Source organism: Tachyglossus aculeatus, chromosome 10 (genome assembly GCF_015852505.1).
Source record: "Tachyglossus aculeatus isolate mTacAcu1 chromosome 10, mTacAcu1.pri, whole genome shotgun sequence".
NCBI classification, from domain to species: Eukaryota; Metazoa; Chordata; class Mammalia; order Monotremata; family Tachyglossidae; genus Tachyglossus; species Tachyglossus aculeatus.
In genome coordinates this window covers 57492288-57519260 of record NC_052075.1, presented here as the reverse complement: position 1 = coordinate 57519260, position 26973 = coordinate 57492288, and the positions used below count along the sequence as shown (strand labels likewise).

The 26973-nt window shown below is 52.6% G+C and overlaps 1 protein-coding gene across 1 annotated transcript in view; it reads left to right on the top strand.

Annotated features, from left to right (window-relative positions):
- Positions 1 to 915: 915 nt before the first annotated feature.
- Positions 916 to 26973, top strand: part of LOC119933580 (cyclic AMP-dependent transcription factor ATF-7) — a 70102-nt gene continuing 44044 nt past the window's right edge. The window contains exon 1 of the mRNA XM_038753123.1: positions 916 to 988. The gene's annotated coding sequence lies outside the window, so the exon portion shown is untranslated. The remainder of the gene's footprint in view (positions 989 to 26973) is intronic.

The window sequence follows — 26973 nt, the reverse complement described above, 5'->3', positions numbered from 1 at the left end:
GCCCACCGACCTCCAGGCCACGCCCCCTATTGGAGGCTCCACCCAGCACGCGCAAAGCCCCGCCCCTCAGACACAAGCCCCGTCCGTCGCCCCAGGCCACGCCCCTCCAAGAGGCTCCACCCACATGCGCAAATCCCTGCTCTCAGACACAAGCCCCGCCCACCGACCTCCAGGCCACGCCCCCTTCAAGAAGCTCCGCCTCGCATACGCAAAGCCCCACCCCCCAGACACGAGTCCCGCCTACCGCCCCAGGCCACGCCCCCTCCGAGAGGCTCCACCCCTAATGCGCAAATTCCTGTTCTCCGACGCAAGCCCCGCCCACCGACCTCAAGGCCACGCCCCCTCCAAGAAGCTCCACCTCGCACGGGCAAAGCCCCGCCCCTCAGACACAAGTCCCGCCTACCTCCCCAGGCCACGCCCCCTCCGAGAGGTTCCACCCCGCATGCGCAAATTCCTGCTCTCCGACGCAAGCCCCTCCCACCGACCTCCAGGCCTCGCCCCCAAGCGGCTCCACCTTGCGTGTGCAAAGCCCCGCCCTTCAGGACAAGTCCCGCCTACCGCCCCAGGCCACGCCCCTCCTAGAAGCTCCATCCCGCATGCGCAAAGCCCCGCCCCTCTAAGGGGCTCCACCCTCATGCGCAAGCCCGCCCCTCAGACCCAAGCCCCGCCCACCGCAATCCAGGGCACGCCCCCTCCGAGAGGCTCCACCCCGCACACGCCCAGCCCAGCTCTCAGACGCAAGCCCCGCCCACCGACCTCCAGGCCCCGCCCCTCCAAGAGGCCCCGCCCCACAGACCCAAGCCACGCCCTTCCCCACCCACCAGACCACGCCCCTCGTTCGATCCCTCCTCCTTCCTCCCCCCCCCCCCCCGCCGCCCTCCTTCCCCTCGGGAGTTCTCGCGAGAGGCGCGCGCCTGGTCGGACGGGAGGCCGAGCGTCGACGCCGCTGAGGGGAGAGAGGGCGAGGGCGCGGGCGCGCGACGGGCAGGTGAGTCCCGGCCGGGCCCCACCCTCACTTTCCCCTTCCGCCAGGCCGCAGCTCGTCCGCGGACTTTCCTGCCGACGGTCAATCAATAAATCGTACTTATTGAGCGCTTACTGGGTGCAGAGCGCTGTACTAAGCGGGCCGGGTGTGTGTGTGGGGGAGAGGGAGGGGATCTTCCCCTCCCCCCGCCGTCCTCGAGCTCCCCTCATCGGGGGCGCGCGCGCGCGCGCGCAGTAGGCGGGGGCCGGGGGCGGGGAGGGGACGGGAGGCGCCAGCCAATCGGAGGGCGGCTCGGCGTGATTGACGGCTGCGCGGGCCAATGGCAGGCGGCGGCTCCAGCCCGCCCCTCGGGCCCGAGCTGCCCCACCCCGGGAGGAGGGGGAGGCTGAGGGGTAAGTAATAATAATAATAATAATAATAATAATAATAATAATGTTGGCATTTGTTAAGCGCTTCCTCTGTGCAAAGCACTGTTCTAAGCGCCTGGGGGATACAAAGTGATCAGGCTGTCCCACGAGGGGCTCACCATCTTAATCCCCATTTTACAGATGAGGGAACTGAGGCTCAGAGAAGTGAAGTGACTTGCCCAAGGTCACACAGCAGACATGTTGGCGGAGTCGGGATTCGAACCCATGACCTCTGACTCCAAAGCCCGGGCTCCTTCCACTGAGCCACGCTATAAGTAATAATAATAATAATAAGGATAGTAATAGTGGTATTTGCTAAGCGCCTACTATGTGCCAAGCACTGTTCTAAGCGCTGTGGAGGTCACAAGGGGGTTGAAGACTGTGAGCCCCACTTGTAAATCAATCAATCAATCGTATTTATTGAGCGCTTACTGTGCGCAGAGCACTGGACTAAGCGCTTGGGAAGTCCAAGTTGGCAACATCTAGAGACGGTCCCTACCCCACAGTGGGCTCACAGTCTAAAAGGGGGAGGCAGAGAACAAAACCATACTCACAAAATAAAATAAATAGAATAGATATGTACTTCCCAAGCGCTTAGTCCAGTGCTCTGCACACAGTAAGTGCTCAATAAATACGATTGAATGAATGAATGAGTGAGTGGGACCACCTGATCACCTTGTCACCTCCCCAGCGCTTGGAACAGTGCTTGGCACGTAGTAAGCGCTTAATAAATGCCATTATTATTATCATTATTTTTATTATTACAGGGCGATCAGGTGGTCCCACGGGGAGCCCCCAGTCTTCATCCCCATTTTCCAGATGAGGGTACTGAGGGCCAGAGAATAATAATAATAATGATGATGATGATGGCGTTTGTTAAGCGCTTACTATGTGCAGAGCACTGTTCTAAGCGCTGGGGAGGTTACAAGGTGATCAAGTGGTCCCACAGGAGGCTCACAGTCTTCAACCCCCTTTTACAGATGAGGGAACTGAGGCTCAGAGAAGCTAAGTGACTTGCCCAAGGTCACACAGCAGACATGTGGCGGAGTAATCATAATGATGGCATTTGTTAAGCGCTTACTATGTGCAAAGCACTGTTCTAAGCGCTGGGGGAGATACAAGGTGATCAGGTTGTCCCATGGGGGGGCTCACAGTCTTAATCCCCATTTTACAGATGAGGGAACTGAGGCCCAGAGAAGTGAAGTGACTTGCCCAAGGTCACACAGCTGACATGTGGCGGAGCTGGGATTTGAACCCACGACACCTCCGACTCCAAAGCCCGGGCTCTTTCCACTGAGCCACGCTGCTTCTCAAATTAGTGAAGTGACCTGCCCAAAGTCACCCAGCTGACAATTGGCGGAGCCGGGATTTGAACCCACGACACCTGACTCCAGAGTCCGTGCTCTTTCCACTGAGCCATGCTGCTTCTGTATTGAGCGCTTACCATAATAATAATAATGGCATTTATTGAGCGCTTACCATAATAATAATAATGGCATTTATTAAGCGCTTACTATGTGCAAAGCACTGTTCCAAGCGCTGGGGAGGTTACAGGTGATCAGGTTGTCCCACGGGGGGCTCACAGTCTTCATCCCCATTCTACAGATAAGGAAACTGAGGTCCGGAGAAGTGAAGTGACTTGCCCAAAGTCACACAGCTGACAAGTGGCGGAGCCGGGATTAGAACCCACAACTTCTGACTCCTAAACCCGGGCTCTTTACATTGAGCCACGCTGCTTCTCTGAGAGTAATAATAGTAATAATAATGGTATTTGTTAAGCGCTTACTATGCGCCACGCACTGTTCTAAGCGCTGGGATAGATACAGGGTTATCAGGTCGTCCCATGTGGGGCTCACAGTCTTAATCCCCATTTTCCAGATGAGGTCACTGAGGCCCAGAGAAGTGAAGTGACTTGCCCAGAGTCACCCAGCTGACAAGTGACGGAGGCGGGATTAGAACCCACGACCTCCGGCTCCTAAGCCCGGGCTCCTTCCACTGAGCCACGCCCGAGCTGGGGTGGGGGCGACAGGAGGGGCACGTGGACTGGCCGAAGAGACGGGGCCAAGGGATGTCTCTCTGTGTGGGTGGGTGTCTCTGTCTCTGCATGTGTGTGTCTCTGCCTCTATGTGTGTGTGTCTGAAGGACGACAGGGCCTAGGATTGGGCTGGAGGGGGATCAATCAATCAATCAATCGTATTTATTGAGCGCTTACTGTGTGCAGAGCACTGGACTAAGCGCTTGGGAAGTCCAAGTTGGCAACACAGACGGTCCCTACCCAACAGTGGGCTCACAGTCTAGAAGGGGAGGGTGGAAGAGAGTTCATTCAAAAATCGTCTTTATTGAGTGCTTACTCTGTGCAGAGCGCTGTACTAAGCGCTTGGGAAGTACAGTTGGCGCGAGAGGGTGGCGCTGAGGCGGCCAGGAGGGGAGCTGGGAGGGTTGGCATTAGGTGGGCAGGAGGTAAGCTGGGGTGGGGGGGCTTGGGTGGGTCCTGGGAGAGCAGGAGGGGGCTGGGAGTTGTCACTGGGAAGGCAGGAGGAGGGTGGGGGTTGGCACTGGAGGGCAGGAGGGGGTGAGGGTTGGCATTGGGGGGCAGGAGGGGGTGAGGATTGGCATTGGGGGGCAGGAGGGGGTGAGGATTGGCTTGGGGGGCAGGAGGGGGTGAGGATTGGCATTGGGGGGCAGGAGGGGGTGAGGCTTGGCATTGGGGGGCAGGAGGGGGTGAGGATTGGCATTGGGCAGGAGGGGTTGAGGATTGGCATTAGAGGGCAGGAGGGGGTGAGGCTTAGCACTGGGAGGACAGGAGGGCAGTCGGGGTGGCCCTGGGAGAGCAGGAGGGAGTTGGAGTTGGCACTGGGAGGACAGGAGGGGTTTGGGGTTGGCAGTGGGAGGGCAAGGAGGGATGGAGGTTGGCACTGGCAGGGCAGGAAGGGTTGGGGGTTGGCACTGAGAGGGCATGAGGAGGGCTGGGGGTTGGTATTGGGAGGGCAAGGGGGATTGGGGATTCTCACTGGGAGGGCAGGAGGGGGTGGGGGCTGGAAGTGGAAGGGCAAGAGCAAGTGGGGATTGGCATTGGGAGGGCAAGTGGGAGTGGAGGTTGGCACGGTGAGGGTAGGAGGGGAGGGGGTGATGGCACTGAGAGGGCAGGAGCGGGATGGTGGCAGGGACGGGGGGCAGGTGAGAGGGCAGGGGTTGGGCCTGTGGAGGACAGAAGACATTGGGAAGGGCAGGAGGGAGACGGGATGGGGGCTGGGGAGGGCTGGAGTGGGGTTGGGAATAGGAGGATAAAGGGCACAGCTTTGGAGAGAGGGAGGTTTGAAGCTGGCAGGGGGAGAGCAGGGAGGGCAGAAGCAGCGGGGTCCGGGGTCCGAGCTCGGCTCCACCACTTGTCTGCTCTGTCACCTTGGGCAAGTCACTTCTCTGTGCCTCGGTTACCTCATCTGCAAAATGGGGAACCCAGTGCCTGTTCTCCTTCCTACTTAGATTGTGAGTCCCGTGTGGGACAGGAACTGCTCCCCACCTGATTTTCCCGTACCTTCCCCAGTGCTTAGAGCAGTGCTTGACACAGAGGAAGGGCTCAACGAATACCACGGTTATTGTTGATTATTAAGGGGTTGGGGGGAGGGGGCCGATGGCTGGCATTTTGGAGGGCGGGGAAAGGGGGCAAGGGGCACGCGGCTGGGGAAGGGCAGGAGAAGTCGGTAATCGGAGAAGACCTAAGGGAACGGGCTTGGGTTGGGAAAGAGATTGGAAAGAGGGAAAGTGTCTCCGTAGAGTCGAGGTTGGATGTTTTGTTTTGTTCTCTGTCTCCCCTTCTAGACTGTGAGCCCGCTGTTGGGAAGGGACTGTCTGTATATGTTGCCAACTTGTACTTCCCAAGTGCTTAGTACAGTGCCCTGCACACAGTAAGCGCTCAATAAATACGATTGAATGAATCCGGGCGGCATGGGGGCGAAGGGGCGTGAGGGGCCGGGGGAGGGAGAGCGGGAGAAGGGGCGGGAGGAATGCCAGGCCTGATAGCCAAGAGCAGTGATGACAGGCCGGGGAGGGAGGGGGCCTTTTGGCCCCGCCGTGCCAGGCGGAGTTGGAAAACCGGAGATGGATCCCGCCGGATCCGACGGCAGGGAGGGCGGAGGGCCCGGAAGCGGGCCGCTCGGCCTGTTGGGCATCCTAGGAGTCGGGGGGCGACCTGGAATCGGGGCGTTGGAAGGAGGGGGGTGATCCTCTTTCCTCCGCCTCCCACTCCAGAGGAATCCCAGGAGCCCTGTTTGTTATGTTCTCGGCCTGTTTGCCCGCAGAGGCCCCTCCTACCCGGATTCCCCAGTGGACGCTGTCCCGGTTCCAGAGCGTCCAGCTCGGAAGGCCTCCCCGGGAGCCGGTCGCATTTCGGACAGCCCCCGTGACCGGAAGAAAGCACGCTTAGGCGGAGACGGGACGGTCCCGGATGGCTGTGGCTTTGCCCGGCTGGCTTCTTAGAGGACAAGGCCACGGTCTCGGGTAGGCCTTGGGCCTGGGTGAGGAGGAGAAGCAGTACGGCTTTTAGTACAGAGAAGCAGCGTGGCTCAGTGGAAAGAGCCCGGGCTTTGGTGTCAGAGGTCGTGGGTTCAAATCCCGGCTCCCCACTTGTCAGTTGGGTGGGCAAGACACGTCATTCCTCTGGGCCTCAGTGACCCCATCTGTAAAATGGGGATTAAGACTGGGAGCCCCCCCCCCCCCCATGGGACAAACCTGATCACAACCTGATCACTTAGAGAAGCAGCGTGGCTCAGTGGAAAGAGCCCGGGCTTTGGAGTCAGGCCGTCACCGTCAGAGAAGCAGTACGGCATTTAGTACAGAGAAGCAGCGTGGCTCAGTGGAAAGAGCCCGGGCTTTGGAGTCAGAGGTCATGGGTTCAAATCCCGGCTCCGCCACTTGTCAGCTGGGTGACTTTGGGCAAGGCACGTCATTCCTCTGGGCCTCAGTGACCCCATCTGTAAAATGGGGATTAAGACTGGGAGCCCCCCCCATGGGACAAACCTGATCACAACCTGATCACTTAGAGAAGCAGCGTGGCTCAGTGGAAAGAGCCTGGGCTTTGGAGTCAGAGGTCATGGGTTCAAATCCCGGCTCCGCCACTTGTCAGCTGGGTGACTTTGGGCAAGTTACTTCTCTGTGCCTCAGTTCCCTCATATGTAAAATGGGGATGAAGACTGTGAGCCCCCCGTGGGATAACCTGATCACTTTGTATCCTCCCCAGCGCTTAGAACAGTGCTTTGCACGTAGTAAGTGCTTAATAAGTGTCATTATTATTATTATTATTGTGACCTCCCCAGCGCTTAGAACAGTGCTTTGCACATAGTAAGCACTCAATAAATGCCGTTATTATTATTATTATTAGTAGTAGTAGATGGATCCTGGGCCCGGGAGTTAGAAGGTCATGGGTTCCAATCCCGGCTCTGCCACTTGTCTGCTGTGTGTCCTTGGGCAAATCTCTTTCCTTCTCTGTGCCTCAGTTCCCTCATCTGTAAAATGGGGATTGAGCCTGTGAGCCCCTCATGAGACAGGGACTGTGCCCAACCCGATTTGCTTGCATCCACCCCAGCGCATGGCACAGAGTAAGCGCTTAACAAATACCATCATCATTACTATTATTATTATCTCGCTAGAGGTTCAGAAAACAAATTAAGCGATGAGGATTTCCAGCTGGAAAATCATCATCATCAATCGTATTTATTGAGCGCTTACCATGTGCAGAGCACTGTACTAAGCGCTTGGGAAGTCCAAGTTGGCAACATGGAGAGACAGTCCCTACCCAACAGTGGGCTCACAGTCTAAAAGGGGGAGACAGAGAACAAAACCAAACATACTAACAAAATAAAATAAATAGAATACATATGTACAAGTAAAATGAATAAATAGAGTAATAAATATGTACAAACATATATACAGGTGCTGTGGGGAAGGGAAGGAGGTAAGATGGGGGGGATGGAGGGGGGACGAGGGGGAGAGGAAGGAAGGGGCTCAGTCTGGGAAGGCCTCCTGGAGGAGGTGAGCTCTCAGTAGGGCCTTGAAGGGAGGAAGAGAGCGAGCTTGGCAGATGGGCAGAGGGATTGGGGGCATTCCAGGCCTGGGGGATGACGTGGGCCGGGGGTCGATGGCGGGACAGGTGAGAACGAGGTACGGTGAGGAGAATGAGGTATGGTGAGGGAAAATCTGGGTCTTTTCGCCTCCGAAGCAGCGGGTGATGCCTTCTCCGCGATGAGTCCCCTATTCCCGTCCCTGAATCCCACCGCGGGCCCTATTTAGTCCGGGATGGGAGCCAGCCCGGGATCCAGATGGAACCCACCCCCTGAGCGTGCGGAGGCCGTGGCGAATGTAACGGGCCTTGGAGAGAGGAGCCCCTGAGTCCGGCCAGCGGCCCCGCGCCCAGCGGTTTGACCGGTTTGGCCCTCCGCGGCCCCCCCTCTGTCCGTAGCCGCTTGGCTCGAGCGGGTGCTGCCGGACGGCGTCGTCATCCTCAATCAATCAATCAATAATAATAATAATGATAATGGCATTTGTTAAGCGCTTACTATGTGCAAAGCACTGTTCTAAGTGCTGGGGTGGGGGATACAAGGTGATCAGGTTGTCCCACGGGGGGCTCACAGTTATCATCCCCATTTTACAGATCATCATCATCATCATCAATTGTATTTATTGAGCGCTTACTATGTGCAGAGCAACATCTAGAGACAGTCCCTACCCAACAGTGGGCTCACAGTCTAAAAGGGGGAGACAGAGAACAAAACCAAACATACTAACAAAATAAAATAAATAGAATAGATATGTACAAATAAAATAAATAAATAAATAGAGTAAAAAAAGATGAGGTAACTGAGGCCCCGAGAGGTTAAGTGACTTCCCCAAGGTCACACAGCAGACATGTGGCGGAGCCGGGACTCGAACCCATGACCTCCGACTCCAAAGCCCGGGCTCTTTCCACTGAGCCACGCTGGACCCGATCAATCAATCAGTCGTATTTAGTGAGCGCTTACCGTGTGCAGAGCACTGTACTAAGTGCTTGGGAAGTCCAAGTTGGCAACATCTAGAGACGGTCCCTCCCCAACAGCGGGCTCACAGTCTAAAAGGGGGAGACAGAGAACAAAACCAAACATCCTAACAAAATAAAATAAATAGATTAGATATGTACAAGTAAAATAAATAAATAGAGTAATAGTCTTTTAGACTGTGAGCCCACTATTGAGTAGGGACTGTCTCTATATGTTGCCAACTTGGACTTCCCAAGCGCTTAGTACAGTGCTCTGCACACAGTAAGCGCTCAATAAATACGATTGATGATGATGATAATATGTACAAGCATATATACAGGTATTTGAAAGTCTCCTCTTGGCCTCCTCTGGTTTAGAAGATGGGGCGGGGGACGCGCAGAGACCCGTGCCCGCCCCGCTCACCTCGCCGGGCACTTCCGCTTCCCAAGCGCCTAGTACAGTGCTCTGCACACAGTAAGTGCTCAATAAATGTGATTGATTGATTGATTCCGATCCGGCGCCCATCAGGAAAAGCCGCCCCTCAGGGTAGACGTTTTCTTCCTCCCCTTGCACCGCTTGAACGAATTAAGAGCGAGCGATTAACGGGCCGGCCCGCTCTTTCCGACTAATTACATCTCCGGGCCCCCCGTCCTCTACGGCGATCGGGCGAAGCCGGCGGGCATCCTGGCAGCGGGGCGGTCCCGGGAGGAGGCGACGGGTGGGACGGGGGGCCCGAAATCATTAACCCATTAGAGGTACCGGCAACGCCGCTCATCTTCCAACTTCTGGATCAAAGTTGAGCACCCCAGGGTGGTTTTCAGCGTGGGAATTTTTAAGTCCCTTTTGTCCCCCGCTGCTCCCGAATTTTAGGAGCCGCCAACCCCGTCCTTTGCATCCGTTTTCACATCCCTCTCCCGGGCCCCACGTCCGGGCTTGGGCTCCTGGGCCGCCGTCCAAGGCAGTTTGAGGTCCGGCCTCTCAGGAGGAGAGTGGGTCTCTTGAAGAGACGCAGCGTGGCTTAGTAGATAGAGCACGGGCCCGGGAATCAGATGGACCTGGGTTCTAATCCTCGCTCCGCTACATAATAATAATGGTATTTGTTAAGCGCTCGCTGTGTGCCAAGCACTGTTCTGAGCGCTGAGGGAGATACAAGATATATAATAATAATAATGGCATTTATCATCATCATCAATCGTATTTATTGAGCGCTTACTATGTGCAGAGCACTGTACTAAGTGCTTGGGAAGTACAAATTGGTGACATCTAGAGACAGTCCCTACCCAGCAGTGGGCTCACAGTCTAAAAGGGGGAGACGGAGAAGAAAACCAAACATGCTAACAAAATAAAATAAATAGAATAGATATGTACAAGTAGAATAAATAAATAGAGTAATAAATATGTACAAACATATATCCATATATACAGGTGCTGTGGGGAAGGGAAGGAGGTAAGATGGGGGATGGAGAGGGGGAGAGGAAGGAAGGGGCTCAGTCTGGGAAGGCCTCCTGGAGGAGGTGAGCTCTCAGCAGGGCCTTTGCTAAGTGCAAAGCACTGTTCTAAGCGCTGGGGGGATACAAGGTGATCAGGTTGCCCCACGGGGGGCTCACAGTCAATCCCCATTTTACAGATGAGGTAACTGAGGCACAGAGAAGTTAAGTGACTTGCCCAAGGTCACACAGCTGGCAATTGGAGCCAGGATTTGAACCCAGGTCCAATATACGTCTGCCTTGTGTCCTTGGACAAGTCGCGAAGCTTCCCTGAGCCATACTTACCTCATCTGTAAAATGGGGATCAGGAGTGGGAGCCCCATGTGGGACAGGGACTGTGTCCAGCGTGAGTAAATTGTATCTTGGAACAGATGCAAGTTCTTGGAGCATAGTAAGCGTATAACAAGTATTATTATTATTATTATTATTATTATTATTATCTAATTATTTATTTATTTTACTCTATGTATTTATTTATTTTGCTCTATTTATTTATTTATTTTACTCTATTTATTTTGCTTGTACAGATCTATTCTATTTTATTTTGTTAGTATGTTTGGTTTTGTTCTCTGTCTCCCCCTTTTAGACTGTGAGCCCACTGTTGGGTAGGGACTGTCTCTATATGTTGCCAACTTGGACTTCCCAAGCGCTTAGTACAGTGCTCTGCACACAGTAAGCGCTCAATAAATATGATTGATTGATTATTATTATTATTATTATTATTATTCCCAGGAATGGTGGGCTAGAGTCCAGATCGGGAGCCGAGGTCGGAAGTGAGAAGCGGAGGGCAGATTTCAGATCTCACTGTAGTTGTGGGAGGTTTAGGGTCAGTCGGTCAATTCATTCATTCAATTGTATTTATTGAGTGCTTACTGTGTGCGGGGCACTGTACTGAGCGCTTGGGAAGTCCAAGTTGGCAACATATAGAGACGGTCCCTACCCAACAGTGGGCTCACAGTCTAGATCGTTTCCCAGGCGCTGGGCCCAGTGGGTGTCAAACGCGGCAGGGGTCAGCCCTCATACGTAATAATAATAATAATAATAATAATGGAATTTATTAAGCGCTTACTACGTGCAAAGCACTGTTCTAAGCGCTGGGGAGGTTACAAGGTGATCAGGTTGTCCCACGGGGGGCTCACAATCTTCATCCCCATTTTACAGATGAGGTAACTGAGGCCCAGAGAAGTGAAGTGACTTGCCCAAAGTCACACAGCTGACAATTGGCAGAGCTGGGATTTGAACCCCTGACCTCTGACTCCAAAGCCCGGGCTCTTTCCACTGAGCCAAGCTACTTCCCCTCACGTGCCCGTCACCCTCGGTGGTAACGTCTCCAAAGGAGGACAACTGGGCATGATTTCTGCATCCGTCCCCCCCACTAGGCTGTAAGCTCCTTGAGGGCAGGGACCCGGTCTGTTCACGCCAACATTCAGTACAGTGCTCGGTGTGCAATAGGCGCTCCGTAAATAATCCCGGCTCCGCCACGGCTGCCTCATGCCCTTGGGCAAATCACTTCACTCAGTCACCTCATCTCCCCTTTTTAGACCGTTGTTGGGTGGGGACCGTCTCTAGATGTTGCCAACTTGTACTTCCCAAGCGCTTAGTACAGTGCTGTGCACACAGTAAGCGCTCAATAAATACGATTGATTGATTGATTGAATGAATGAATGAATCTGTAAAAAGGGGATTGAGACTGAGCCCCACTGTTGGGTAGGGACCGCCTCTATAATAATAATAATAATAATGTTGGTATTTGTTAAGCGCTTACTATGTGCAAAGCACTGTTCTAAGCGCTGGGGGGGAACACAAGGAGATGAGGTTGTCCCACGTGGGGCTCACAGTCTTAATCCCCATTTTACAGATGAGGGAACTGAGGCACAGAGAAGTGCAGTGACTTGCCCAAGGTCACACAGCAGACATGTGGGGGAGGTGGGATTCGAACCCATGACCTCTCCCTCCCAAGCCCACGCTCTTTCCACTGAGCCACGCTGCTTCTCATGTTGCCACCTTGTACTTCCCAAGCGCTTAGTCCAGTGCTCTGCACACAGTAGGCGCTCAATAAATACGATTGATTGATGAGACAGGGACTGTGTCCAACCCGATTTGCCTGTCTCCAGCCCAGCGCTTATTACAGTGACTGGCACATAGTAAGCGCTTAGCAAATGCCATCATTATGATTATGATTATTTTCCGGGACTCAGCGACCTCAGCGGCGAAATGGGGATTAAGATTGTGAGCCTCGTGGGACGGGACTGTGTCCGACCCAATTACCTTACGTCTGCCCCAGCGCTTAGTTCAGTGCTTGGTGCATAGTAAGCGCTTAGCAAATACCATTCAGGGGTTCGAATCCCGGCTCCGCCAGTTGTCAGCCGTGTGACTTTGGGCAAGTCGCTTCTCTGGGCCTCAGTTCCCTCATCTGTAAAATGGGGATTAAGACTGTGAGCCCCACGTGGGACAACCTCATCTCCTTGTGTTCCCCCCCAGCGCTTAGAACAGTGCTTTGCACATAGTAAGCGCTTAACAAATACCAACATTATTATTATTATAGATTATTATTATATTATTATATTATTGATTATAATCAATCAATCATATTTATTAAGACTTATTATTATTTTTATTTTTATTAAGACTTTAATAAGATTAAGACTGTGAGCCCCCTGTGGGACAGCCTGATTACCTTGTATCCCCCCCAGCGCTTAGAACAGTGCTTTGCACATAGCAAGCGCTTAATAAATGCCATCATTATTATTATTATTATTACTAATAAATCCCATTGACTTATTCGCCCTCAGCCCGAGCCAAGAACCCGATGGTTTTCCCGGGTTGGCACTGCCCCCGGGGGGGAGGAGGGCGGGGCATTCATTCATTCAGTCGTATTTATTGAGCACTTACTGTGTGCAGAACACTGTACTAAGCGCTTGGGAAGGACAAGTGTCCCGGTGGCCCGGCGTAGCCTTTCTGGCTTCCGTGAATCCTCTCCGATGGGCAGCGGCGGAAGGGGCCGGGGGAGGCGGGGAACCCCGGAGGGGACCGGTCTGGGGGGTCGCGGTGGGCAGAGAGGGCGGGCCGTGCCCCCCGGGCACACGGCGGACCCCTGCTCCCATGAGTCCGAGCACTGTCGCCATTCCCCGAGTCGCGGCTTCCAGGAAATTCCCGTCCAAGAGGGACTTACCCAGGCAGCAGTAGAGGGATAAGTAGAGAAGCAGCGTGGCTCAGTGGAAAGAGCGTGGGCTTTGGAGTCAGAGGCCATGGGTTCGAATCCCGACTCCCCCACATGTCTGCTGTGTGACCTTGGGCAAGTCACTTAACTGTTTGTACATATTTCTTACTCTATTTTACTTGTCCATATCTATTCTATTCATTTTATTTTGTTCATATGTTTTGCTTTGCTCTTAACTTGTACTTCCCAAGCGCTTAGTACAGTGCGCCGCGCACAGTAAGTGCTCAATAAATACGATTGATTGATTCTCTGAGCCTCAGTTACCTCATCTGTAAAATGGGGGTTACGACTGTGAGCCCCCCCGCGTTAGACTGTGAGCCCACTGTTTGGTAGGGACTGTCTCTATATGTTGCCAATTTGTACTTCCCAAGTGCTTAGTACAGTGCGCCGCGCACAGTAAGCGCTCAATAAATACGATTGATTGATTGATTCTCTGAGCCTCAGTTACCTCAACTGTAAAATGGGGGTTAAGACTGTGAGCCCCCCCGCGTTAGACTGTGAGCCCACTGTTGGGTAGGGACTGTCTCTATATGTTGCCAATTTGTACTTCCCAAGCGCTTAGTACAGTGCTCTGCACACAGTAAGCGCTCAATAAATAATAGAGAAGCAGCGTGGCTCAATGGAAAGAGCCCGGGCTTGGGAGTCAGAGGTCACGGGTTCAAATCCCGCCTCTGCCAATTGTCAGCTGTGTGACCTTGGGCGAGTCACTTCACTTCTCTGTGCCTCAGTGACCTCATCTGTAAAATGGGGATGAAGACTGTGAGCCCCACGTGGGACAACCTGATCACCTCGTATCCTCCCCAGCGCTTAGAACAGTGCTTTGACATAGTAAGCGCTTAACAAATGTCATAATCAACAATAAATACAATTGATGACAACCTGATCACCTTGTATTCCCCCCCAGCGCTTAGAACAGTGCTCTGCACATAGTAAGCGCTTAACAAACGCCATTATTAATTAATTCATTAAGAAGAGAAGCAGCATGGCCTAGCGGCTACAGGCAAGGCACTTCACTTCTCTGGGCCTCAGTTACCTCATCTCTAAAATGGGGATGGAGACGGTGAGCCTCATGCGGTACAGGGACCGTGTCCGCCCCGATCTGCTTGTTTCCACCCCAGCGCTTAGTACAGTGCCTAGCACCAAGTAAGCACTTAACAAATACCGTCTTTATTTCCCGAGTGCCTTCCGGGCGTGAGTCACGACAGCGTCCCCCAGCCCACCGGGAGCATTCCTGGAGACGGAGGTGAAAGCCCAGAGAGTCAGTCATTTCTAATCATTGAGCACTTCCTACTCATCATCATCATCATCATCAATCGTATTTCTTGAGCGCTTACTATGTGCAGAGCACTGGACTAAGCGCTTGGGAAGTACAAATTGGCAACATCTAGAGACAGTCCCTACCCAACAGTGGGCTCACAGTCTAAAAGGGGGAGACAGAGAACAAAACCAAACATACTAACAAAATAAAATAAATAGGATAGATATGCACAAGTAAAATAAATAAATAAATAAATATTTATTGAGCGCTTACTGTGTGCAGAGCACTGGACTAAGCGCTTGGGAAGTACAGGTTGGCAACATATCGAGAAACAGCATGGCTCCGTGGAAAGAGCCCGGGCTTGGGAGTCAAAGGTCATGGGTTCAAGTCCCGGCTCTGCCGCTTGTCAGCTGTGTGACTTTGGGCAAGTCACTCCACTTCTCTGGGCCTCAGTTACCTCATCTGTAAAATGGGGATTAAGGCTGTGAGCCCCACAAGGGACAACCTGATCACCTTATATCCTCCCCAGTGCTTAGAGCAGTGCTTTGCACAGAGTAAGCGCTTAACAAGTACCAAAATTATTATTATTATTATTATATAGAGACGGTCCCTACCCAACAGTGGGCTCACAGACTATTATTAATAATAATAATAGCATTTCTTAAGTGCTTACTATGTGCAAAGCACTGTTCTAAGCGCTGGGGAGATTGCAAGGTGCTCAGGTTGTCCCACGGGGGGCTCACAGTCTTCATCCCCATTTTACAGACGAGGGAACTGAGGCCTAGAGAAGTGAAGTGACTTGCCCAAAGTCACACAGCTGACAAGTGGCGGAGTTGGGATTTGAACCCATGACCTCTGACTCCAAAGCCCGGGCTCTTACCACTGAGCCACGCTGCTTCTCCATGTTGTATGCAGAGCACTATACTAAGCGCTTGGGAGATTGCAGTAGCGCTTAGTATAGTGTTCTGCACACAGTAAGCGCTCAATAAATACGATTGAATGAATGAATAAACAGGAACATTCCCTGTCTACAACGAGCTTACAGTCTAGAGGGGGAGACAGGCGTTAATAGAAAGAAATAAATGATAGATATGGACTGTGGATAGACTGTGAGCCTGTTATTGGGCAGGGTTTGTCTCTGTTGCGGAATTGGACTTTCCAAGGGGTTACTACAGTGCTCTGCGCACAGCAAGCGCTCAATAAATACGATTGAATGAATGAGTGGGTCATTATGAGAAGCAGCGGGGCTTAGTGGAAAGAGTCCGGGCTTGGGAGTCGGCGGATGTGGGTTCTAATCCCCTCTCGGCCGCTTGTCTGCTGTGTGACCTCGGGCAAGCCACTTAACTTCTCTGTGCCTCAGTTACCTCCTCTGTAAAATGGGGATTAAGACTGTGAGCCCCACAAGGGACAACCTGATCATCTTGTATCCTCCCCAGTGCTTAGAACAGTGCTTTGCACAAAGTAAGTGCTTAACAAGTACCAAAATTATTATCATTATTATATAGAGATGGTCCCTAACCAACAGTGGGCTCACAGACTATTATTATTAATAATAATAATAATAATAATGATGGCATTTATTAAGCACTTACTATGTGCAAAGCACTGTTCTAAGCACTGGGGAGATTACAAGGTGCTCAGGTTGTCCCACGGGGGGCTCACAGTCTTCATCCCCATTTTACAGATGAGGTAACTGAGGTCCAGAGAAGTTGAGTGACTTGCCCAAAGTCACACAGCTGACAGATGGTGCGGCCGGGATTTGAACCCATGACCTCTGACTCCAAAGCCCGGGCTCTTTCCGCTGAGCCACGCTGCTTCTCCATGTTGTATGCAGAGCACTATACTAAGTGCTTGGGAGATTACAATAGCGCTTAGTACAGTGCTCTGCACACAGTAAGCGCTCAGTAAATACGATTGAATGAATGAACAGGAACATTCCCTGTCTACAACGAGCTTACAGTCTAGAGGGGGAGACAGGCGTTAATAGAAATAAATAAATGATAGATATGGACTGTGGATAGACTGTGAGCCTGTTGTTGGGCAGGGTTTGTCTCTTGCTGAATTGGACTTTCCAGGGGGTTACTACAGTGCTCTGCGCACAGCAAGCGCTCAATAAATACGATTGAATGAATGAATGGGTCGATATGAGAAGCAGCGGGGCTTAGTGGAAAGAGCCCGGGCTTAGGAGTCGGCGGACGTGGGTTCTAATCTCCTCTCGGCCGCTTGTCTGCTGTGTGACCCCGGGCAAGCCACTTAACTTCTCTGTGCCTCAGTTACCTCCTCTGTAAAATGGGGATTAAGGCTGTGAGCTCCAAGTGGGACAACCTGATCACCTCACATCTACCCTAGCACTTAGAACAGTGTTTGGCACTTAGTAAGTGCTTAACAAATGCCATCATCATCATCATTATTATTATATGGATAAAGAAGCAGCGTGGCTCAGTGGAAAGAGCCCGGGCTTTGGAGTCAGAGGTCATGGGTTCAAATCCCGGCTCTGCCAATTGTCAGCTGGGTGACTTTGGGAAAGTCACTTCACTTCTCTGGGCCTCAGTTCCCTCATCTGTAAAATGGGGATGAAGACTGTGAGCTTCCAGCGGGGCAACCTGATCACCTTGTAACCTCCCCAGCGCTTAGAACAGTGCTTTGCACATAGTAAGCGCTTAATAAATGCTATTTAAAAAAAAAAGTGCTGTGGGGCGGGGAGGGGGGATGATTAAAGGGAGCAAGTCAGGGCAACGCAGAAGAAGGTGGGAGAAGAGGAAAGGAGGGCTGAGTCAGGGAAGGCCTCCGGGAGGAGATGGGCCTTCCAATAATAATAATAATAATGATGATGGTGTTTGTTAAGCGCTTACTATGTTCAAAGCACTGTTCTAAGCGCTGGGGGGGATACAAGGCGATCAGGTTGTCCCACGTGGGACTCACAATCTTAATCCCCATTTTACAGGTGAGGGAACTGAGGCGAAGGGCGGGAGAGGAGTTGTCTCTATATATGTATATATGTTTGTACATATTTATTACTCTATTTATTTATTTATTTATTTTACTTGTACGTATCTATTCTTTTTATTTTATTTTGTCAGTATGTTTGGTTTTGTCCTCCGTCTCCCCCTTTTAGACTGTGAGCCCACCGTTGGGTAGGGACCGTCTCTATATGTTGCCAATTTGTACTTCCCAAGCGCTTAGTCCAGTGCTCTGCACACAGTAAGCACTCAATAAATACGATTGATGATGATGATATGTATATATGTTTGTCCATATTTATTACTCTATTTTACTTGTACATATCTATTCTTGTTATTTTATTTTGTCAGTATGTTTGGTTTTGTTCTCCGTCTCCCCCTTTTAGACGGTGAGCCCGCCGTTGGGTAGGGACCGTCTCTATATGTTGCCAATTTGTACTTCCCAAGCGCTTAGTCCAGTGCTCTGCACACAGTAAGCGCTCAATAAATACGATTGATGATGATGATATGTATATATGTTTGTACATATTTATTACTCTCTTTATTTATTTTACTTGTACATATCTATTCTTGTTATTTTATTTTGTCAGTATGTTTGGTTTTGTCCCCCGTCTCCCCCTTTTAGACCGTGAGCCCACCGTTGGGTAGGGACCGTCTCTATATGTTGCCAATTTGCACTTCCCAAGCGCTTAGTCCAGTGCTCTGCACACAGTAAGCGCTCAATAAATACGATTGATGACGACGATTTGAGGAAGGAGGGCGTTCCGGGCGAGACGTGGGCGAGATAGGCGAGGTGGAGATACCCTGAGAAGATTGGCATTAGAGAGGAGCAAAGCGGGCGGGCGGGGTCGGAGGAGGAGGAGAAGCGAGGGAGCGACCACCCAGATGCCAAAAATGGACCCCCATTTTTGGGTCCCCCACGTTGGAGCAGCCCCGAGCATCCCACCCCCACCATCTTAGGATGCCATCTCTAGGGACAACAGAGAGGTTTTCCTGGCAGCCCGAAAGACCAGCTCCGTGGGTGTTCATTTCAGGCTGGACGGTTGAACGCGGGCCTAAACGGCCCCGGTCGACGCGAGTATTTTTAAAGGGACGCCGGGAAGGAACGGGCCCCTCTCTCGGGTTTCGTTTTTTCCATCAAGCGCGCACACACACACACCCACACCCACACCCCCCCCACACACACACGCCCCCCCTCACCCTAAACGGGAAGGCTCCATGAGGACAGACATCGTCAATCGTATTTATTGAGCGCTTACTATGCACACAGTAAGCGCTCAATAAATACGATTGATTGATTGAAGTGGCATTCAAGGCCCTGCTGAGAGCTCACCTCCTCCAGGAGGCCTTCCCAGACTGAGCCCCTTCCTTCCTCTCCCCCTCTCTCCCTCTCCATCCCCCCATCTTACCTCCTTCCCTTCCCCACAGCACCTGTATATATGGATATATGGTTGCACATATTTATTACTCTATTTATTTATTTATTTATTTTGCTTGTACATTTCTATCCTATTTATTTTATTTTGTTGGTATGTTTGGTTTTGTTCTCTGTCTCCCCCTTTTAGACTGTGAGCCCACTGTTGGGTAGTGACTGTCTCTATGTGTTGCCAATTTGTACTTCCCAAGCACTTAGTACAGTGCTCTGCACATAGCGCTCAATAAATACGATTGATTGATTGATTAAGCACTTACTGTGTGCCAGTCGCCGCTAATGATGATGATGGCATTTATTAAGCGCTATGTGCAAAGCACTGTTCAAAGCGCCGGGGAGGCTACAGAGTGATCAGATTGTCCCACGGCAGACTCGCAGTCAATCCCCATTTTCCAGATGAGGGAACTGAGGCATAGAGAAGTTAAGTGACTTGCCCGGGGTCACACGGCTGACAATTGGTGGAGCCGGGATTTGAACCCATGACCACTGACTCCAAAGCCTGGGCTCTTTCCACTGAGCACACCGTAAGCGCTCAATACGACTGAATGAATGCCTTGACCGACTGACCCTAAACCTCCCACAACTACAGTGAGATCTGAAATCTGCCCTCCGCTTCTCACTTCCGACCTCGGCTCCCGATCTGGCCTCTAGCCCACCATTCCTGGGAATAATAATAATAGTAAGCAATCAATCAATCGTATTTATTGAGCGCTTACTGTGTGCAGAGCACTGGACTAAGCGCTTGGGAAGTCCAAGTTGGCAACATATAGAGACAGTCCCTACCGAAAGGGGAGGGGAGGATTTGTCACCTGTCCCCAAAAGAAAAGCGGCACGGCCGGAGGCAGGGGGCTGGAGCGGACGGACTCGGTGCCCGCCGGCCGGGGACGCAGGAAGGGGCACCGTCCGGAGGGGAAATGAAGTCATGGGCGGCTGCCATTGTCCCCACGCGAGGCAGGAACGGGGCCTGAGGTGGGGAAGACGACCGGACAATTCAACTCCTTCCACCCGGGCCCCGGCTCCCTTGGCATCCGGCCTCTCCCCCTGGGGTGGATGGGGAAGGATAATAATAATAATAATAATAATAATGATGGTATTTTGTTAAGCGCTTACTATGTGCAAAGCACTGTTCTAAGCACTGGGGAGGCTACAAGGTGATCAGGTTGTCCCACGGGGGGCTCCCAGTTTTAATCCCCATTTTACAGATGAGGGAACTGCAGCCCAGAGAAGTGAAGTGACGTGCCCAAAGTCACCCAGCTGGCAGTTGGCGGAGCCGGGATTTGAACCCATGACCTCTGACTCCAAAGCCCGGGCTCTTTCCACTGAGCCATGCTGCTCCTTGGCTTCTGGCGCAGCCACGCCGCTGCTCTGTACTCTTGTCTCCGATAGTGGCAAAAGGATGTTTGGAGGAACCATATGTCTTTTAGACTGTAAGCCCACTGTTGGGTAGGGGCTGTCTCTATATGTTGCCAACTTGTACTTCCCAAGCGCTTAGTACAGTACTCTGCACTCAGTAAGCGCTCAATAAATGCGATTGATTGATTGATTAATGGCTACCCTCTTTGACACCCGCCCTAATATTTAGGGCTGGACTATCTAATATCCCTACTTTTCCCCACTCTCGATCCTTAACTTTCTCTCCAGTAACGCACTGTAGACTGCCCGTGAATTTATCAAATCCCTGGAATTGGCCAATATTTGCGGTTTGGCACGCTGGTTCCCCCCCACCAGCCTCCTGGAATTTGACTGGAATTTGACTTTGTACTTCCCAAGCGCTTAGTACAGTGCTCTGCACATAGTAAGCGCTCAATAAATACGATTGATGATGATGATGATGATGACTGTGAATTTGACTTTTAGACTGTGAGCCCACTGTTGGGTAGGGACTGTCTCTATATGTTGCCAGCTTGTACTTCCCAAGCGCTTAGTCCAGTGCTCTGCACACAGTAAGCGCTCAATAAATATGATTGATTGATTGATTGATTGGGGGCCTCAAAGTTGCCTATTCTCTCCCCTTCCCACTCAACCCTTCTTCCCTCCACGGAGCCCAGGCCGCGACTTCCTAGCTTTTCTAGGGAGGGTTTGGGAAAGCAGGAAGGCTCAGGGCGGGGAGACTGGGCCTCAGGCTAGGGGATCAATCAATCAATCAATCAATCGTATTTATTGAGCGCTTACTGTGTGCAGAGCACTGTACTAAGCGCTTGGGAAGTACAAGTTGGCAACGTATACGGTCCCTACCCAACAGTGGGCTCACAGTCTAAAAGGGGGAGACAGAACAAAACCAAACATACTAACAAAATAAAATAAATAGAATAGATATGTATAGCGATGGCATTTATTAAGCGCTTACTATGTGCAAAGCACTGTACTAAGCGCTGGATAATAATAATAGCATTTATTAAGCGCTTACTATGTGCAAAGCACTGTTCTAAGGGCTGGGGAGGTTACAAGGTGATCAGGTTGTCCCACGGGGGGAGCTCACAGTCTTCATCTCCATTTTACAGATGAGGGAACTGAGGCCCAGAGAAGTTAAGTGACTTGCCCAACTTCTCTGGGCCTCAGTGACCTCGTCTGTAAAATGGGGATGAAGACTGTGAGCCCCCCCAAACCTGATCACCTTGTAACCTCCCCAGCGCTTGTCAGCTGTGTGACGTTGGGCAAGTCCCTTCACCTCTCTGGGCCTCAGTGACCTCATCTGGAAAATGGGGGTGAAGACTGTGAGCCCCCCCGTGGGACAACCTGATCACCTTGTAACCTCCCCAGTGCTTAGAACAGTGCTTGGCACATAGTAAGCACTGAATAAATGCCATTATTATTATTATTATTTCCTCTGACTCCCAACCCCGGGCTCTCTCCACTAAGCCACACTTGACGTCTCCCAGAACCCGGGCAAGTCACTTCACTTCTCTGGGCCTCAGTTCCCTCACCTGTAAAATGGGGATTAAGACTGTGAGCCCCCCTGTGGGACAACCTGATCCCCTTGTAACCTCCCCAGCGCTTAGAACAGTGCTTTGCGCATAGTAAGCACTTAATAAATACCATCATCATTATTATTATTATTATTATTATTCTCTGGGTCTCAGTTCCTTCATCTGTAAAATGGGGATGAAGACTGTGAGCCCCCCCCGTGGGACAACCTGATCACCTTGTAACCTCCCCAGCGCTTAGAACAGTGCTTTGCGCATAGTAAGCACTTAATAAATAACATCATCATCATTATTATTATTATTATTATTCTCTGGGTCTCAGTTCCCTCATCTGGAAAATGGGGGTGAAGACTGGGAGCCCCCTGAGGGACAACCTGATCACCTTGTAACCTCCCCAGTGCTTAGAGCAGTGCTTGGCACATAGTAAGCACTTAATAAATGCCGTTATTATTATTATTATTGTTATTATTATTATTATTGTTATTATCATTATTATTATTATCATTATTATTATTATTTCCTCTGACTCCCAAGCCCGGGCTCTCTCCACTAAGCCACACTTGAGACTGCGTCTCCCAAAACCCGGGCTCCCAATGCCCGGTGTCCCAGATGCCCCTCCACCTTTCCTGCGGCCTGCTCCGACCGGAGTGGGATCCCAATCAATCAATCAATCAATCAATCAATCGTATTTATTGAGCGCTTACTATGTGCAGAGCACTGTACTAAGCGCTTGGGAAGTACAAATTGGCAACATCTAGAGACAGTCCCTACCCAACAGTGGGCTCACAGTCTGAAAGGGGGAGACAGAGAACAAAACCAAACATACTAACAAAATAAAATAAATAGAATAGATATGTACAAGTAAAATAAATAAATAAATAGAGTAATAAATCTGTACAAACATATATCCATATATACAGGTGCTGTGGGGAAGGGAAGGAGGTAAGATGGGGGGGATGGAGGGGGGACGAGGGGGAGAGGAAGGAAGGGGCTCAGTCTGGGAAGGCCTCCTGGAGGAGGTGAGCTCTCAGCAGGGCCTTGAAGGGAGGAAGAGAGCTAGAGACACCCAGCTGACAAGCGGCAGAGTCGGGATTTGAACCCATGACCTCTGGCTCCAAAACCCGGGCTCTTTCCACTGAGCCACGCTGCTTCTCTAAGCGCTGGGGAAGTATAAGTTGGCAACATATAGAGACGGTCCCTACCCAACAACGGTCCTCCCCGAGGGCAGCAGACAGGTCCTGCCTTCACCCCAGCCCAGGGCCCGGCTCCAATTCCACGTCCAGCCTCGGCCCTTGAAGCGAAATAAAATAATAATAATAATAATAATAATAATAATAATAATAGTATTTGTTAAAAACTTCCTTCCTCCTTCCTCTCCCCCTCTCCATCCCCCCTGCCTTACCTCCTTCCCTTCCCCACAGCACCTGCATATATGGATATATGTTTGTACGGATTTATTACTCTATTTTACTTGTACATATCTATTCTATTTCATTTTGTTAGTATGTTTGGTTTTGTTCTCTGCCTCCCCCTTCTAGACTGTGAGCCCACTGTTGGGTAGGGACCGTCTCTATATGTTGCCAACTTGGACTTCCCAAGCGCTTAGTACAGTGCTGTGCACACAGTAAGCGCTCAATAAATACGATTGATTGATTGATTAAACACTCTGTGCCAAGCACTGTTCTAAGCACTGGAGTAATAATAATAATAATAATAATGATGGTATTTGTTAAGGGCTTACTATGTGCAAAGCACTGGTACAGGGTAATCAGATTGTCCCACGTGGGGCTCACACTTTGAATCCCCATTTTACAGATGAGGTAGCTGCGGCATAGAGAAGTGGAGTGACTTGCCCAGAGTCACACAGCAGGGAAGTGGCGGTGGTGGGATTAGAACCCATGCCCCCGACCCCCAAGCCCGGCCTTTTTCCACTGAGCCACGCTAGTTGGGGTGTGACCTGGGGCTGGGGGGGCCATTCAGCCTGTCCAGGGGCCCCACGCTCTGGCAACCGAAGCGGGGGGACCCCCACCGCTTCCCCCCCGGGCCTCTCTGTCTATCACAGCTGCCCTGGGACCTTTCTGAAGGGTCTTGAGAGAGCGCAGATATCAATCAATCATATATATTGAGCGCTTACAGTGTGCAGAGACTCTCACGGTCTCCCCTCTGCGTGCGCTTCATACGTGTGCGTGTGTCTTGTTTTCGGCTGAACGCTCATTTTTTTTTTTTTTATTCCGTTTCTTCCGCTCGTGAATAATCATTCCCTGGCTGGGCCTTCCGCTACAGTGCCAGCTCTCCCCCGCCCTTTTTTTTTTAAAATGAAATTTAAGTGCGTACTCCGTGCCAGGCACTGTACTAAGCACGGGGTAATCGGAGCAGACACAGTCCCCGTCCCACGTGCGGCTCACAGCCGTAATCCCCGTTTTCCAGATGAGGAACTGAGGGACGGAGAAGTCTCAAGGGCCTGGGTGATTCCCGCTGCCCCTGCCCCCCCCCCCAGGGTTCTGGGGGGTCTGGGCGAGGGGAAGGGGGGGGTCTGTCACCCAAGGGTGTCCTGAAGACTCAAGCCCCTTCAGTTCAGGGTCCCCTCCGCCCCCCATCCTCTGGCCTCTAATGAGGCTGCAGGATTCCCGCTCCTGCCTCCTGCTTCCTTATGAGCCATGGAGGTTGGGATCGGGGGAAGCTGGGGACTCCCGAGTCTCGTTGCAGCGGGATCTTTGGGGGGCGGCCGGAGGGCTTCCCCTTATCCGTCCTTTCTCCCTCCTCCCAGTTGTACTCCCGCCGTCTCCTTACTGGCCATCACCATTTTCCACATCTCCTCAGATCCCGGCCCCACCGTCTCCCTCGTGGGCCCCGAACCGTACGGGGGCGAGGGCCGACGGGGGGGAGATTGGGGACAGGGGGTGACCGGCCGGCGAAGGGCAGCCATTGACCACCCTGGCCTCCCGCCCGGAGCCCGGCCGGGGTCCGTGCGAGATGCCGTTCAACGGGGGGGTCTTCACGGCCGGCCGCCACCGCTCACGCACCCCGTTCCGAGATCAGCGAAGGGATCGTCCGTCCGGTGGCTTGAGGGCCCGGCTGTGGGGGGTGAGGGGAGCGGTACGGCGGGGGGCTCCTGAGGCAAGGAGGGAGCAGCACGGTGATCCTGGGAGAGGAAAGGTGGCCAAGCGGAAGGCCCGGCGGGAAGAGGAGGCAGGATGGAGACCGTCGCAACTGTGTCCCCGAGCCTCCTGGGCTGAGGGAAGGCCGGCAGCCCCCCCGACAGGGGAGGGTCTGGACGCAGATCAATCAATCAATCAATCAATCAATCGTATTTATTGAGCGCTTACTATGTGCAGAGCACTGGACTAAGCGCTTGGGAAGTACAAATTGGCAACATATAGAGACAGTCCCTACCCAACAGTGGGCTCACAGTCTAAAAGGGGGAGACAGAGAACAGAACCAAACATACCAACAAAATAAAATAAATAGGATAGAAATGTACAAGTAAAATAAATAAATAAATAAATAAATACAGAGTAATAAATATGTACAACCATATATCCATATATACAGGTGCTGTGGGGAAGGGAAGGAGGTAAGATGGGGGGATGGAGAGGGGGACGAGGGGGAGAGGAAGGAAGGGGCTCAGTCTGGGAAGGCCTCCTGGAGGAGGTGAGCTCTCAGCAGGGCCTTGAAGGGAGGAAGAGAGCTAGCTTGGCGGAGGGGCAGAGGGAGGGCATTCCAGGCCCGGGGGATGACGTGGGCCGGGGGTCGACGGCGGGACAGGCGAGAACGAGGTACAGTGAGGAGATTAGCGGTAGAGGAGCGGAGGTTGCGGGCTGGGCAGTAGAAGGAGAGAAGGGAGGTGAGGTAGGAGGGGGCGAGGGGATAGACAGCCTTGAAGCCCAGGGTGAGGACGCAGATGGAAGGGGGGGTCTGTTGCCTGGAACGCCCCCCACCCCATCGTACCGTTGGCACCTCTGCCCCCTCCCTCTTGGCCCAGAGCCCAGTTACAGGGACGTTGGCCCGTTTCGACCCTAGGCACCGTCCCAAGATCTCCAAGCCCTTCCGCCGGCCGGGCCGGCCGGGGTTTGGCCGAGGCCCGGGCCCCCGGCCCAAATCCCCCGGCCAAACGCAGGAGCCGGGCTCCTGCTCTCCCCGAGCTCGCCGCGGGTGGGAGCCGGACGCGGTCATTCCGGGAACGCAATTTACCGGAGCGCCGTATCCCGGCTAAATGCTGTATAAATCCGGGTGTGGGTCCTTGTGCTTGTGTGTGTGTGTATGTGTGCCCTCTTCCTCCGCCCCTGTCGCGGGACCCCCAAGACGGGCAGCCCGGACTAGGTCTGCAGTGGACACCCCAGCCCCCCGACCCCAGGCAGCACGGGGGACCGCCCACTTAATAATAATAATGGTATTTGTGCAAAGCACTTTCCTAAGCGCTGGGGAGATTACAAAGTGATCAGGTTGGCCCGAGGCGGGGGGGCTGACAGTTTTAATCCCCATTTTTACAGATGAGGGAACTGAGGCCCAGAGAAGTGAAGTGACTTGCCCAGAGTCACCCAGCTGACAGTTGGCGGAGCCGGGATTTGGACCTCTTGACTCCAAAGCCCGGGCTCTTCCCACTGAGCCACGCTGCTTCTCATGCCACCTGTGGGGCGGCCCAAGCTCAGCCTGGCACATTGGGCTGCCAGTCTACTCAGGATGTGCTGGGCGAGCCCTTGTTCTCCTGACCCCTCCGGGCCCGGCCCCCTCTCCACCCCCAAACCCGCCCCCTGACAGCTCCATTCACTCATTCAGTGGTATTTATTGAGCGCTTACTGTGTGCAGAGCACTGTATGGAGCGCTTGGGAAGTACAAGTTGGCAGCATATGGAGACGGTCCACCAGGCTTCTGCCTCCAGGCCAAGTGCTGACTGCTGACCCCCAAAAAGGCACCGGGGATTTGGGGGCACGGGGGGCCGGGGGACGCCTGGCTGAGCCGCCGGCAACCCCCCGAAGAGATGACATTTGGTTTATTGCCGCTTTTAAAAACGTGGCCATAAATAGAATCGGCAAGGGGGAGGGGCGGGGGGCCGCAGCTATTTCTCGGTGGGCCGAAGGGGGTGGGCGGGGGGCACCCGGCCAGGTCGGGCTGCTTTTATTTTGGGTTTCCTTGTTGGTTTCTTTCATTCCCCCCATCGGTGCCAATCCCTCTCCTCGCAGGCCGGCCGTTAGGGTGGTCCGCCGCCACGGGCGGGAATCGGGATCGAGCGGCCGACCCGGACCCCATCCCGCGGTCCCCCGGTTGTTAAAACGACAGATCCCCCCCTCCCATC